This window comes from Bombina bombina, chromosome 1 (genome assembly GCF_027579735.1).
Source record: "Bombina bombina isolate aBomBom1 chromosome 1, aBomBom1.pri, whole genome shotgun sequence".
In the NCBI taxonomy this organism is placed as follows: domain Eukaryota; kingdom Metazoa; phylum Chordata; class Amphibia; order Anura; family Bombinatoridae; genus Bombina; species Bombina bombina.
The window spans coordinates 943,309,433-943,325,010 of NC_069499.1; positions in this window are offsets into that span (position 1 = coordinate 943,309,433).

The following is a 15,578-nucleotide window of genomic DNA, read 5'->3' on the forward strand; positions in this document are numbered from 1 at the left end:
ACCGGGTGCCCACACTGTTACCTGGCGGTTCAGGCGCCACTTCCTCTGTCTCTCTGGCCTGAGGCCGGAACAACCCCAGCACAGCACCACCAGGCGGCGGGAGGATTGAAGTGCTTAACACAGCGACATTCGTTATGGAAGGTATCTACATTCTTGTGACAGTGACACTATGTAGTATGTATATACTCTTGAGCTATTAAAGGAGCCGGTCTCACGGATATGTACTGTAGTCAAACTTGAAGCATGTAACATGTATTCTAGTATAAGCCGTAGAACAGGACACAGCAAAACACTGTGCTTTTAACAGTACCGTGTTTTGCTGTGTCCTGTTCTACGGCTTATACTAAAATAAATGTTACGTGCTTCAAGTTTGATTACAGTACAGATCCGTGAGACTGGCTCCTTCAATAGCTCAAGAGTGTATACATACTACATACATACTACATAGTGTCGCTGTCACAAGAATGTAGATACCTTCCATAACAAACGTCACTGTGTTAAGCACTTCAATCCTTTACTGACCGTTGCTGTTTTTTTTCCTTCTCTGCAGACACTATTAAAAAGCATTGGTGTCAGTGGAGGGTGCATTTTACCGGTCCTGTGAAGATGTGTCTGGGATCCCACCGTCCCATGCTGAATTGCTTATCTTCAGTGTACTCCTCATGTTAGCTCTAGCTCCACCTGCAGATTGCTTTACTTTTAGGGCAGCAAAAGCAAATTAAACAATGTGCGCAGCATGACCGCGCCTGGGATAATCAGTCTTAAGTGAATTGTGCTCTTGACGCCATACAAAATCTGCTGCCCTAGGCACGGGCCTTGTTGGCCTAGACCATAATACGCCCCTGACATAGTCATATACCTAAAGGGTCTTTTTTATATGTAAATAACTCTTTCTTCCTTTTACTACAGAGTTTTAAAGAAACAAAAAACTATTTTTTACAACCTTGTTTATTAAAATTGTAATAAATTTCTCACTGAAAAAATTACCTACAATGTAGCTGAAATATGAGCAGCATCTAAAACCTCCAAAACAGCTCAGCACGTGCCACATTGGCGGAAATGTCTCAACAATTAAACTTAAATGGATTTGATAGATCATGAAATTGTAAGCAACTTGCCACTTTTACTTCTAGTATCAGTTTTGCTTAGTTCTCTTGGTATCCTTTGTTAAAGAGTAATCCTACGTGATGTCAGGAGTGTGCATGTGTCTTTAGTTTCTTTTTTTTTTTTTAAACTTCTTTTTATTTGATTTTCAAAAGATAAATGACAAAACGAAACACAGAAAAAAGCAATTTGATAACAAAGGCTACACATTTACCTTCTATATTACCGTACATTGTTAACAAATATCTTAACAATTATCATCTGCTTCTCTATCCTTTGACTACCTAACTCCCCTCCACCCTACTCTGACCTTGACATGAGTTATATTAGGATAGAAGAAAAAAAAAAAAAAAAGAGAGGAAAAAAAAAGGAGAGAAATATGCAACTCCTTATTAATATATTGCCTTAATAAATAAAGATTCGATGTATTCAAGTCGAAGACATATCTCATCTTATATGTCCATTTGTTAAGAACATTATAGAGGTTAATAGTATCTAATAAGTCTGAAAACTTCTCCACTACTTCAACACCATTATGGTATCCATTAGTCCCCAACTCCCTCTCCACTTCCCTATCTTCTGCCTTCGTCTACTTTATCTCCAAACTCCCTTCCTGTAGCCCCAACCCCTTTAAGTTTAATTTAGCTCCTCTATTGGCCATCACTCTGATTATTTAATATATCTCTCAAACCTAGGAATACAGCCAATAGTGTGGCAGAAACTTCTACTATTAAAGTGATAAAGGGTAGTGTATTAGTTAAGGGAGAGATAAATTGAAGTTGTAATGAGCGAGGCCAAGATAAAATAACTGTCTTCCATTTAGAAAAAAAATATCTAAATTGTCTTTCTGAGGTTGGCTTCAGATCTTGCAATTCAATAGACATTTGTTGTTTCATGCTATTGGAAAATTCAGCCAATCCAGGGGCATCAGGGGACCTCCATCTCTTGAATATTACTGCACGTGCCGCAAGAATGGCCATATTTATCAGCCGTCGTTGTCCTTGTTCTATTCTGTCATTAAGTAAGAAAAAAATATGGTGTGGTGTGATTTGGAATTTCTCATGTAAGAATTTATTTACCCAGAAATTTATCCTACCCCAGTATTGGTTAATTTTTGGACATAACCACAAGCAGTGGAGCAAGTCTGCTCTTTCCTTATTACATTTGAAACAATTGCCAGTTTTCTTTTCTTTTGCCCATTTACTCATTCTGTAAGGCGTTAAATAGTAATTATTAATTATTTTAACTTGCGTTTCTCTCCAACTAATTAATGACGTGGCTTTTTCTGCCAAGTCTAAACTTTTTTGTATATCTTTAGTTTGAATTGTTGGAAAATATTTAGTTACATTTTCCTTAAGTTTGTTTATGTGTTTTACACCCAATCTTATTAACAAGGTTTTATACCAGTATGAGATTGAGCGTTTGCCAGATTTATATAATTTTACCCCCAAATCTAATTCAGGTTTATTCCAGTCATGTCCAAATGAAGATATCATTTGATGAAAGTAATTTCGTATCTGTAAATATGCGTAGAAGTCTTTTGATGGAATTCTATATATATGTGTCAGTTCCTGGAATGTATATATTAGTCTAGTTCCCTCTTGTTTCAACTGTGCCAAATATAACAGTCCATTATCTCTCCATTCCCTAAATACTTTGTTTTCTATACCTGGAATAAAATCCAGAGTACCAATAATAGGTAGGTATTGGGATATCTGATATGTATACCCCATTACCTTAGAATATTTCTGCCAAACCTGTATTATATTTGCAAAGGTACTCAACATGCTGATGTTACTTGGTAGCTTATTATATGAGTTATGCAATATAGATTTTAGATTAAATGGTTTTACTAGCTCTGACTCTAATTCATGTGTTATCCAGAAGCAGTGTTTACAACAAGGTTTATAGAAATTATCTACATAGTTGCAAATACTGCCACCATAGAATGCTAACGACACGTGCACAGTCCTAAGATCCTATAAACCTACAACATTGCCCTTCAACAAAGGAGACCTAAACAATAATGCAAATTTTATTAAAAAAAAGTAAATTGAAAAGTTGTTTAAAATTGCATGCTCTATCTGAATTATTACTGTTTCATTTTGTCTTTACTGTCCCTTTAAATGTCTATAGTACAACTGAAAAATATATAATTTTTTAAAAAATGAGGCCCTAACACAATTCAATCTGCTATAAAATGTAATAACAGCATTATGTATTTCAGAAGTTGCAACAGAGGACCATTGTGCAAGATTCCCCCCCCCTCCGTGACTAGCCCTTGCAGTGTCCCTTGGAGTGTCCGCCATAACCATAGTATATCTTTTTTTCTGATTAAATAATAGGAATAAAAAAATATGTAGTGTGAATAAAGTTAGTGGCTTGTCAAGAGACTGCTAACAATATTGGGTGATAAATTATGGAATAAATAAAGCCTGAGTGAAATACTGGATGTGTATCTGCATCTGTATAATAACACCTAGCTCTATACAAAGACACAGTAGTGACACTGGCACATAGGTATAGCCAGAGGAGGGCTGGTTATAGGGTCAGTGGTATCTGCATCTGTATAATAACACCCAGCTCTATACAAAGACACAGTAGTGACACTGGCACATGCGTATAGCCAGACAATGGCTGGTTATATGGTCAGTGGTATCTGCATCAGTATAATAACACCCAGCGTTATATAATGACATAGTAGAGACACTGGCTCATGGGTATAGCCAGAGGAGGTCTAGTTATAGAATCAGTGGTATCTGCATCAGTATAATAACACCCAGCGTTATATAAAGACACAGTAGTGACACTGGCACATGGGTATAGCCAGAGGAGGGCTGGCTATAGGATCAGTGGTATCTGCATCAGTATAACACCCAGAGCTATATAATGGCACAGTAGAGACACTGACACATGGGTATAGCCAGAGGAGGTCTAGTTATAGAATCAGTGGTATCTGCATCAGTATAATAACACCCATCACTATATAATGGCACAGTAGTGACACTGGCACATGGGTATAGCCAGAGGAGGTCTAGTTATAGAATCAGTGGTATCTGCATCAGTATAATAACACCCATCACTATATAATGGCACAGTAGTGACACTGGCACATGGGTGTAGCCAGAGGAGGGCTGGTTATAGGATCAGTGGTATCTGCATCAGTATAATAACACCCAGCACTATATAATGACACAGTAGTGACACTGGCTCATGGGAATAGCCAGACAAGGGCTGGTTATAGGACCAGTGGTATCTGCATCAGTATAATAACACCCAGCACTATATAATGACACAATAGTGACACTGGCACATGGGTGTAGCCAGAGGAGGGCTGGTTATAGGATAAGTGGTATCTGCATCAGTATAATAACACCCAGCACTATATAATAACACAGTAGTGACACTGGCACATGGGTATAGCCAGAGGAGGTCTAGTTATAGAATCAGTGGTATCTGCATCAGTATAATAACACTCATCACTATATAATGGCACAGTAGTGACACTGGCACATGGGTGTAGCCAGAGGAGGGCTGGTTATAGGATAAGTGGTATCTGCATCAGTATAATAACACCCAGCACTATATAATAACACAGTAGTGACACTGGCACATGGGTATAGCCAGAGGAGGTCTAGTTATAGAATCAGTGGTATCTGCATCAGTATAATAACACTCATCACTATATAATGGCACAGTAGTGACACTGGCACATGGGTATAGCCAGAGGAGGGCTGGTTATAGGATCAGTGGTATCTGCATCAGTATAATAACACCAAGCACTATACAAAGACACAGTAGTGACACTGGCTCATGGGTATAGCCAGAGGAAGGCTGGTTATAGGACCAGTGGTATCTGCATCAGTATAATAACACCAAGCACTATAAAATAATGTTTCTAATTTCAAATGTACCTTGGTGTTCTTCACTAAGGTCTGTACTTTGGAAAATGTCTGCATTTTCAAGGAGTGTTCAAACCTTATGAATAAAGATGTCTCTAGATATAACTAGATATATATTTATATACTGGTTTATTGGAAATGTGATATTTCAGGGTACCCCCCCTTCCTCAGACAAACCACAGTGATACAAACAAAACAAACATATATAACCAAAGCCCCTCCCCCAGTGTACAAAAATGACTAAGTGGATGTCATGGAAAATAATTGTATACTTACAAATTTCAATTGTAGTCAATCTGCAACTGGTATACAAAAACATATGAGTAAACACATTCAATGATACAACAAAGGTTTTTTTTTGGTTAAGCACACCACAAAAGGACTGTTTGATCTTAGCACACATATTGTGGGAGTGCTACCGAAGTGACCAAAACAATTACAAGACAACAAAAAGTATCGGTGCACATCCAACCACTTAAGTCCACTCTTTCATGGCATATTTGTATATGCTTCTGTTTGTCAAATATACTTACATAGCTTCTAATAAGATTGGGATAAACATCTCGTAATAATATTGGCTTATATTTGAGCTGCAAAAACAAATATACTTCTATCTGCTAAATATACTTACATAGTTCAAATAAAATTGGGATTAACATCTCGCAATAATATTGACTTATATTTATGCTGCAAAAAATTGTCTGTTAAATATGCTTTTAAATTTAAATAAAAACTTCTGTCTGCTAAATATACTTACATAGTTCAAATAATATTGGGATAAACATCTCACAATAATATTGACTTATATTTATGCTGCAAAAAATTGTCTGTTTAAATTTAAATAAAATAGGGATCTTAGTCACACAATATGATCATATTCTGCTAAGCCAGTCACCACTTACAAGGTGTCCCATATTAGACTGGTCCTACTCTAACCAGTTTCCACACATGTCTACACAGTGTGAATCTTTCTAGCTTCTTAAAGGGACAGTATACACTCATTTTCATATAACTGCATGTAATAGACACTACTATAAAGAACAAGATGCACAGATACTGATATAAAAATCCAGTATAAAACTGTTTAAAAACTTACTTAGAAGCTCTCAGTTTAGCTCTGTTAAAAAAATAGTTGGAAAGCCCACTGCAAGTGGGAAATAAGACACTCCCCCTCCCCCTTCTTTTGCATATGAAAAGACCCTTTACACAAACAGGAGCAAGCTGGAGTAGGTAACTGATGGTATTCTCATACAACTTTGGGGCTTGGTTAGAAGTCTGAAAATCAGAGCAATGTCATTTAAAAATAAGCAAAACTATACATTTAAAAAAAAAAAAAAAAAACGTTATGAGCTATATAAATAGATAATCTACAAAACATTTATGCAAAGAAAAAATGAGTGTATAATGTCCCTTTAAGTATATCACAATTTATCTGGAATACACCTGGGCTGGGTGGCGTGCATTAACCAAAGGGGAGGGATTTGGTCAGCTCCCTATTCAAAGATACAACAAAGGGGTTTTTTGGTTAAGCACACCACAAAAGGACTGTTTGATCTTAGCACACATATTGTGGAAGTGCTACCGAAGTGACCAAAACAATTACAAGACAACAAAAAGTATCGGTGCACATCCAACCACTTAAGTCCACTCTTTCATGGCCTATTTGTATATGCTTCTGTCTGTCAAATATACTTACATAGCTTCTAATAAGATTGGGATAAACATCTCGCTATAATATTGGCTTATATTTGAGCTGCAAAAACAAATATACTTCTATCTGCTAAATATACTTACATAGTTCAAATAAAATCATTTTGTGGTGTGCTTAACCAAAAAAAACCTTTGTTGTATCTTTGAATAGGGAGCTGACCAAATCCCTCCCCTTTGGTTAATGCACGCTACCCAGCCCAGGTGTGTTCCAGATAAATTGTGATATACTTAAGAAGCTAGAAAGCTTCACACTGTGTAGACATGACTTGCTGCAGTGTGGAAACTGGTTAGAGTAGGACCAGTCTAATATGGGACACCTTGTAAGTGGTGACTGGCTTAGCAGAATATGATCATATTGTGTGACTAAGATCCCTATTTTATTTAAATTTAAACAGACAATTTTTTGCAGCATAACTATAAGTCAATATTATTGTGAGATGTTTATCCCAATCTTATTTGAACTATGTAAGTATATTTAGCAGAGAGAAGTTTTTATTTAAATTTAAAAGCATATTTAACAGGCAATTTTTTGCAGCATAAATATAAGTCAATATTATTGCGAGATGTTAATCCCAATTTTATTTGAACTATGTAAGTATATTTAGCAGATAGAAGTATATTTGTTTTTGCAGCTCAAATATAAGCCAATATTATTGCGAGATGTTTATCCCAATCTTATTAGAAGCTATGTAAGTATATTTGACAGACAGAAGCATATACAAATATGCCATGAAAGAGTTGACTTAAGTGGTTGGATGTGCACCAATACTTTTTGTTGTCTTGTAACACATTCAATGTCATCTAATAAACTGCCTGGGTATTAAATTATTAAAGGCACAGAAAGGTGAAAAATGAAATATGCATGGGTGCATTTCAATTTAAAATAGAAGCATTTTTGCAGTAAAAATGCTTTTAATAAAACATATTACTGTTTTTCAGCTGCATATGCACATATTCTGTGAAAGCCCATGCAGCAGTATTCAAACACCATGCCTGCTCAGAGAGTCAGCAGTGGCTTCTATGACAGAAATTATGTCTTTAGAAGCAATATATATTGGGGGGGGGGGGGGGTTAAATACCATGGTGGTGTAGTAACTGAGTACTATTATATGAAAGAAAACTAATGGCCCAGATTGCTAAGGCTTGTGACCCCTATGTTTAGCAGCTACGAACATATAACCAATGCTGCATCCGACACTAAAGTCTAGGGGTGTGGTCTATGCTACGATCATGGTACAGTCTGCCCACCTTAGTTAAAATGTACACAAAATAAAATTGCATCATACACGTTACATGTATTAGACAAAGGGCTACAAGTTATATGATCCATTAGGAAGCCACAGATAACTAACAAAGTTGTAGTTACTATGTTGCAATTGCTGTTCAAAGAGTAGCAACCATGTTGCAATTATTATTCACATACAGGTATTCTATAAGGTAATCAAATGCAACCATAAACATAGAGAATTCTAACAAAGTATATACATTAAGCAGAGGCATTTCACTGTGGTAAATAATTAATAAGGGCATGATACACAACTTCATTAAAATCATTCAGAGTTGATACTATTTCACATACCGGTAATCACCATGGATTCATCAGTTAGTTCCGCATCTTAGCAAAGATGCAATGTATGCATTACATCAGACATAGGTTAATTTAGCACATATTCCTGCAGCCAATCAGAGAAGACAGCAGAGCAGCCAATAATAACCCCCCCAAACACCAACATGGTAACTGACAGAACCCTCCCCCCCATTGATTCTGGGATTAGATGTTGTTATGCAGGCGATCCTCTGCCCACAGCTCCTGTTGTAGTTAGCTGATTGATGACGAATACGGCTTCCTCCAATAGTAGCGTGCCTCACGAGCTGGACGCCAAAGGGAGCATGCAACGATTAAAGAAAGACGAATTTGTCATTGATCTGCTAACTACAGCAGGAGCTGCGGGCGGAGGATAGCCGGTCTGTTTTTCCATAAAGAAAAGGTAAGTATTTTTTAAAAAAAAGCTTCAATATAAAGTTTAATGAATGAAAGTGCCCCTGTTTTTAAGAGTATTTTTAGATACCGGGCACTTATTGATTAAACTTTACATTCACTTTAGTTGAAATGATTTTTATTGAGTGCAAGACATCACAACAAAATAAATATACATGGAACAAATCTAGGCCACCAATGACCCAACCCACACCGGGTTAACAATGTGTGATAACATAGAAAGATTTGAACAAAAGTAAGAGATCCAGTACGCAGCTGGGTCTTCGGTAGTCCAGTTGCACATTTCTTTTCCTCTTTTTTTGTGAAAAACAATACAAAAATAAGGCAATGGAATGTAAAAATAACAAAAATAAAAGCATGTGTAATTTTAACATTAATAACAATAAACCTGTCAGAATGCTATATGTTTAATTTTCGACCTCCTGTTTCTTGTCATCTCAGACGTGTCTTTATTTGTGTTATGCTTTATGTCTGTTGCTCCCCCTCAGCCCCACTCTGTTGTATAGATTGGTAGGGATTCCCATCAGCTCCCCCCATTATCCAGTAGAACCAGATTTTTCCAAAAGTGTCCATCTTGTTTTGTAAGTGGGCAGCCGTCTCATGCATAGCATACACACCAGCCACTTTGTTGGTTACCTCCGACCATGTCGGTACCCCTGTCTTCCAGTGTTTGGCTATTGTGGTCCTAACTGTAGTGAAGATTATTCTAAGGAAAGTGTTTATGTGGGAATTGTATCCCTGGGTTCTAGTATTTAATAAAGCTTGGGAGGCACTGATGGTTATTCGGTCTCCAAGAAGGTTAGACAAGAGGTCTGATCCCATATGTTTTTAACCTTGGGACATTCCCACCACATATGTATGTATGTACCTTTGGTCTTACACCCTCTATAACAGAGATTGGAGTTCCCCTTTACCGAGTATGCTACTCTCTCCGGAGTTAAGTACCACCGAAACACTGATTTCAGGCTATTTTCTCTGAGGTCTGCGCTCAATAAACCGCTACTTGCCTCAAATGTCAGGGTGTACCAATCTTCTGTTGTTAGATCTATGTTCAAGTCTCTCTCCCACCTATTAATGAAGGGTGGTCTGTATTTTGTTTTGGCTGATTGTATCGCGTGGTACATAAGTGAGATAGCTTGTTTGGGTCTGTAATGTGCGCTACACTGCTTCTCAAGTGTTGTGGAGCGACCTTCCCTCCTATCATAGGTGTAAGAATGGACAGCTGAGGAAATCTGCAAATACACAAACCATTGTAAGGAACTTGGTCCTAATCTTTCCTGCAGTTGTGTGAATGTGATCATAGAGCCTTGTTGTAGGAAATCTGCCACTCTATATAGGCCTTTGTTCTCCCATTTGTCTATATGTATATGGCAGTCTCCTGGGATTATATATTTTAGTGGTTTTTCAAGAGCGTATTGTGATATCAACTTGTGAGAGTGTATTGATTTGTGCCATTGTCGGCAAGAGATCAACAAAGCGCGTGGTTTGAAACCTTTTGTGGTCGTCAGTGACTCTCTCCTCCACAATATGTCTTCTGGCGAGCTGAGTCCCCCCATGGCGGCTTCTAAAGCAGGCCATATAATATCACAGTTCCGTCTCCCTAATGTCGCTGTCTGGGTCAGTCTGGCAGCCTGGTAGTAGTCTCTTAAATTAGGGAGGCCCACTCCTCCCAACTGTCTATGTCTCGTGAGTATGATTTCGGGTATTCTGGCATGTTTACCTCTTCTTAAATAAGAGATCAATTTGGATTGGATAGTATCTAAATCTTTGTTGGGGACCTCAATTGGTAATGTTCTAAAGAGGTAGAGGAGTCTGGGTAAGATATTCATTTTGATCGATGATTTTACATTCACTTTAAAGGGATACTAAACCCAAATTTTTACTTTCATGATTCAGATAGAGCATGTAATTTTAAGCAACTTTCTAATTTACTCCTACTATCAATTTTTCTTTGTTCTCTTGCTATCTTTATTTAAAAAGCAGGAATTTTAAGCTTAGGAGCCGGCCCATTTTAGATTCAGCACCCTGGATAGCAATGTTTATTGGTGGCTACATTTAGCAAACCAATAAGCAAGCATAACCCAGGTTCTCAACCAAAAATGGGCCGACTCTTAAGCTTTACATTCCTGCTTTTTAAATAAAGATAGCAAAAGAACGAAGAAAAATTGCTAATAGGAGCAAATTAGAAATTTAGTGTCCAACTCTTTATCTATCTATCTATATCTAGATGCTCCATAGAAAAAATGTATAATACATGATAGAAAATATTCCAACACCAATTCAGGATTTATTATTTTGTTGTGAAAAACTGAGCGCTAAACGTGCACATCTAAATAAAAGGTATTAATAGAGCTCCTCTTTTACACACAATCCCTTCTCTAGCGCTCAAACAGTTTTAAAGGGGAGTTCAAAACCAGTAATCCGCTCAGTAGGAAAAGACACACAGTCAGTATACACTTGTAAGTTGATAGACAGTACCTTGTACTAAGTTGGTTACCTCTCCGCAAAACTGTCTCAGGCTCCACCACGGTCCCGGTCCTTATCCTCAGTAATAGATCCTCCCCTTTATTCCACCTCACAATCTGTGGTATATACTCACACGCCTCCTTAATTATGCAGCCACTTTCAGCGTTGCCCCGCAAACCGCTTGCAGACTTCTGTATGTCTGACAGGTAAATCCAAAGCAGAGAAAAAAAATACGAGTCGGGGCAATGCGAGTATACATATTCAACTTCAAAGACATATCATGCCCTAAAAGTTATATATACTTTGTTTTAGATATTGGGGGCAGTGCGTCTTTGTCATATATCCGCAAGTAATCTGTTGAAAGTTAAATGCAATGTAATCACCTATGTATTAGAATTGCAATATTGATCTTAGCACCTGTGAGAGTTGTGTATAATATAATATTTGATATATGTACTTCTTTGCATTAACAATCACATATAGTGTAACCACTATTGCAATATAGTTATTACAATCATGACATAAGTTTGAGAGGTAGTCTGTAGATACAGATTAAGAAACATTTACTATCTCTTTAATGATAGTCAATTTTGTATATATGAACGTTTGGGGGAAAAATAACCTTTTTTCCATTGCATTATATAGTAAAGGTTAAAAATGTTTCTGATGCTGCATGTGATGTCAGAGTAATTGCTACAATTTTAGAGGGCTGTGAGCCAGAGATAGCACGGTCTATGAGTAAGGCAGGAGCTGAAACATGTTAGACTGCTGCTGACGTTTTTTTACTGTGTCTGGCAATAAAGTTAAGTTTTACTTTTTGAGCCTGTTGCCCCGACTCGCATTTCTTTCTCTGCTTTGGATATTAATAGAGCCCAGGCAGTCTGAGTCTCTGCAACCAAGCGCTCCTGTTTCCCTACTACATAAAGCCACAAAGTGTTGCCTAACACTCGCTCGCCTCTCAGCCTTTCTTAATTAAACTGATCCACTCCCTGAATGGTGCATGCAGCACTATGGGTAGGGTTGCCACCTTTTCTGGGGAAAAATACTGGCCAGCATAATTAGCATACATTTGCATAAATAATTATACGGCATAATTCAGGAACTAAAGCTGACTGTTATTAAATGATTATTTGTTTATAATTGGATTACAATGCACTTTGAAGAACTCTGAACATGACAGAATCTTTATTTAATCTTTATTTTCAACTTTGACCTTAACTTTAAAATACCAGCCATGTTGGTAAAATATCATCTGGGTGGCAAACCTAGCTACGGGTTGCATGGAGCGGTTTGTAGATAGATGATTCAGTTCTGCAGATTGAAAGGGAGTTATAGTGCAGTGGCTGCGGTACCCTATCTACCTGGCCCGTTTATTTCTCCTCAGAGCAGTAAAAATAAAAACCATTGTCAGCTAGAAATGAACCAGGTGAAAAAAATAATCACATATAAATAAATTTTAATATTTTCAGCCAGTTGCCGCTATGGGCCCCCCAGCATTGCACTGGCTGCACCTGCAGTAGTTCCTCCCTTGTATTGCAGTGAATAATAATTGTCCTGGTTTCATCAAAACTATGCAAATATGATCCATCAATATAAAATGATAAAAAAATGTAAAAACATAATTAAATGCAAAACTAAAAATTAAAATTGCCCTTTTATTTTAAATAATTACAAATTATTTAAAGTGGTTAAACATTATTCACCCTGTATTTTGTGATTATCAAAAACTCACCTCCCCTCAATTAGAAAATGTGTGTAGCTGACCCAATATTTTCCTCCTGTTAGAGAAGAAACATATAGGTAGCTAAGAAGATTTTTGAAAATGTAGGGAATATGTATCATAGGATTTTAATAAACATAGAGATAGTTCCCAGTCAATACATTTCAAGTACTTAAGCGGATTGTTGTAGCCAGTAATTATGAGTTGCAATAAAGTTCACAAGGGATAGGCAAGAGTAGGCCTGTAATGTCCACAATGATAAGAAAAGTGTAGGACCTAATTAGGGACGAAACAAATTAAGGGGGAATTTATTCTGAAGGAAGGAAAGAGTGGAAAGGGTTAAAGGGGGAGTGTTGTTTTCTGACAGTGTGGGAATGATGGGAGGAGATTCAGAAGTGATAAAAGGAAAGGTAAACAGAAAGTAAATCACTAACCTGTTTTTTGTCTTACAGGTGTCAACATGGAGAGGTCCAAGAGGTCTGCTAAGGCTCCAAGGAGGTTTGATGAGGAGGAGGATGCATCTGGAAAGAAGAAGAGGACAGTTGTTACAGCAGCTGGTGATGTTGTGGGCATTTCTGACCCTCCTAGTGTCTCTACTCTTCCTTCTTTGACTATCCCTGCTTCTTCCCCTGCAGTAATTTCTGCTGCTGGGGCTCCTGTTGTTTCCACTGCCTTTCTTCCTATCTATTCTATCCCTGTGTCTAGCCCTTCTGGTCCTATTTTTTCTGCTCCTGTATCCCTTCCTAACCTGGTGTCTTCTTCTGTTACCTCCTTTCCTGTCTCTACTCTAACTCAGGGCCCTCTAGATTTTCCTACCCCTTTTTCTGTTGTGGGGCTGCCAGGGGCTTCCCTCCCGGTTCCCAGTGTTCCCCCTCCCAGGTCCCTAGTGGCTGCATTTGCGGCGGACCTGGCGAGGGGGGCAGTGGATGCCACGCTGCTTCACTCCCCGGAGCTCCGCTTTTCTCAGCGGAGCCCCGTTAGGTCACCCTCGCCTGGCTTTGTATCAGGCCAGCAGGGTATGGAAGGTAGGCCGGGGGCTCCTTTCCTGGAGCCGCGTGGTGATTTGAGTGTCTCCTCCCCTGCTGCCTCTTTCGCGCGCGCGCCCGGCATTGCTCCGCCCCTCACTGTGCCGGCCGCCATTTTGGATCTTCCGGTCGTTCACTTCAGCGGCAGTGAGGCAGCGGGCATGTCGGGCGTGAGTGCGGCAGAGGTCGCAGGCGGTTCCGGAATCAGGAAGGTGAGTGGAGCACCACGGGGGGGCAGGGGGTCCCGCGGGTCTCTTACCCGCTCGGTTAGGACCGTGGTTGGAGGGGTTGGGGGAGGGAGGGGTCGAGGCAGTGTGAGGGGGGCGGGAAAAGGTGTCGCAGGACAGAAACCTTGTTCATCTGGCATGGCTAAGCATGTTTCCCCTAGGCAACGAGCAGGTGTAGGGGCTGGATCGTTAGAGACTTTATCAGGCGTAGATAAGCCTGTTCTCACTGGGCAGCGAGCATTCCCGGGGCCAAGAGCTTCAACTATAGGAGAGAAAGAGGCAGGATGTTTAAGAGGAGATGTTAGGAGATCAGTAGCAGGCGTAGATAAGCCTGTTTCCCCTAGGCAACGAGCAGTTCAAGGACAGGATAGTTTATCTTCGGAAAGGGATTTAGTGTTTCAAACAAGAAGTGATTTGAGAACTGTGGCAGGCAGGGAACAGCCTGTGGTGACAGAAGAAAGAGCAGGGAGGGTGCCAGTTGGGAATTTTGTTACACCTAAGAGAAACCTAGCAGGTGTGAGAGTAGGTCATATGAACCTAATGTCTAACCTTCAAAAAAGATTGCTAGCTAAGAATAGGGTCAGGATTAATGTGGGGACTGGGTTTTCTGAGGAGGTGGTTGGGGGGTCTGCTGGGCCGTCTGCTACTTCCTGTGGTGCTCCCTCCGTTTCTTCTATTTTGCAGGTTGGAAACCATAACAGGCTCATGGAGGAGGTGAACAGTGGGATGCAGGAGAGGGCCCTGTCTGGGCGCAGCGAAGGAACCTCGGTGAGCAGAGTAGCAGGGACATCGGAGGTGGCGGCATCTGCAGCGTCAGGGCCTGGTAAGTTGTTAACCGCACCACACCTTAGAGAGAGCGAGTCCTCCACTTCTGGGGATTCGGATAGCTCCACGAGTCTTAAGGATGAGGGACATAGGCAGTTGTTTAAAAAAATTCGTAAATTAGTAGGTAGGACGCCCAAGGTAGAAAGTGGGGAAAAAAGTCAGTCAGGTGGTGAAATGGTGGGGTCTTCCAGTTTGACAACAGTACAGGAGCCTAGTAAGGGTAAAAAATCCAGGGTAGCGGGGACAGCGGACACGTATCCCTGCATAATTAATTCGTTACATTCTCACTTGAAACCCAAGATAGCTAGGAAGATTAGAGAGGGGCGGTATGTTAAAATCTTTGAATTATCTAGGGCAGCGTATCAGGTTAGGGAAATGGCAGAGGATGGGACAGGTGACAAAAAGATAAAGAGACCTGAGACGTATCAGGAGTGGATGAGGTGCTTTAGAGTGCTTGCGTCATGTTATATTGAAGCGAACCCAGGCCAGGCGGTGAATATACTAAAATACATGGAGGTCATTGATGACATCCATGAGCGAGGGAAAGGAACAGCTTGGCGTCAATATGACGCCCAGTTTCGCAGAATGTTAGAGGCAAAT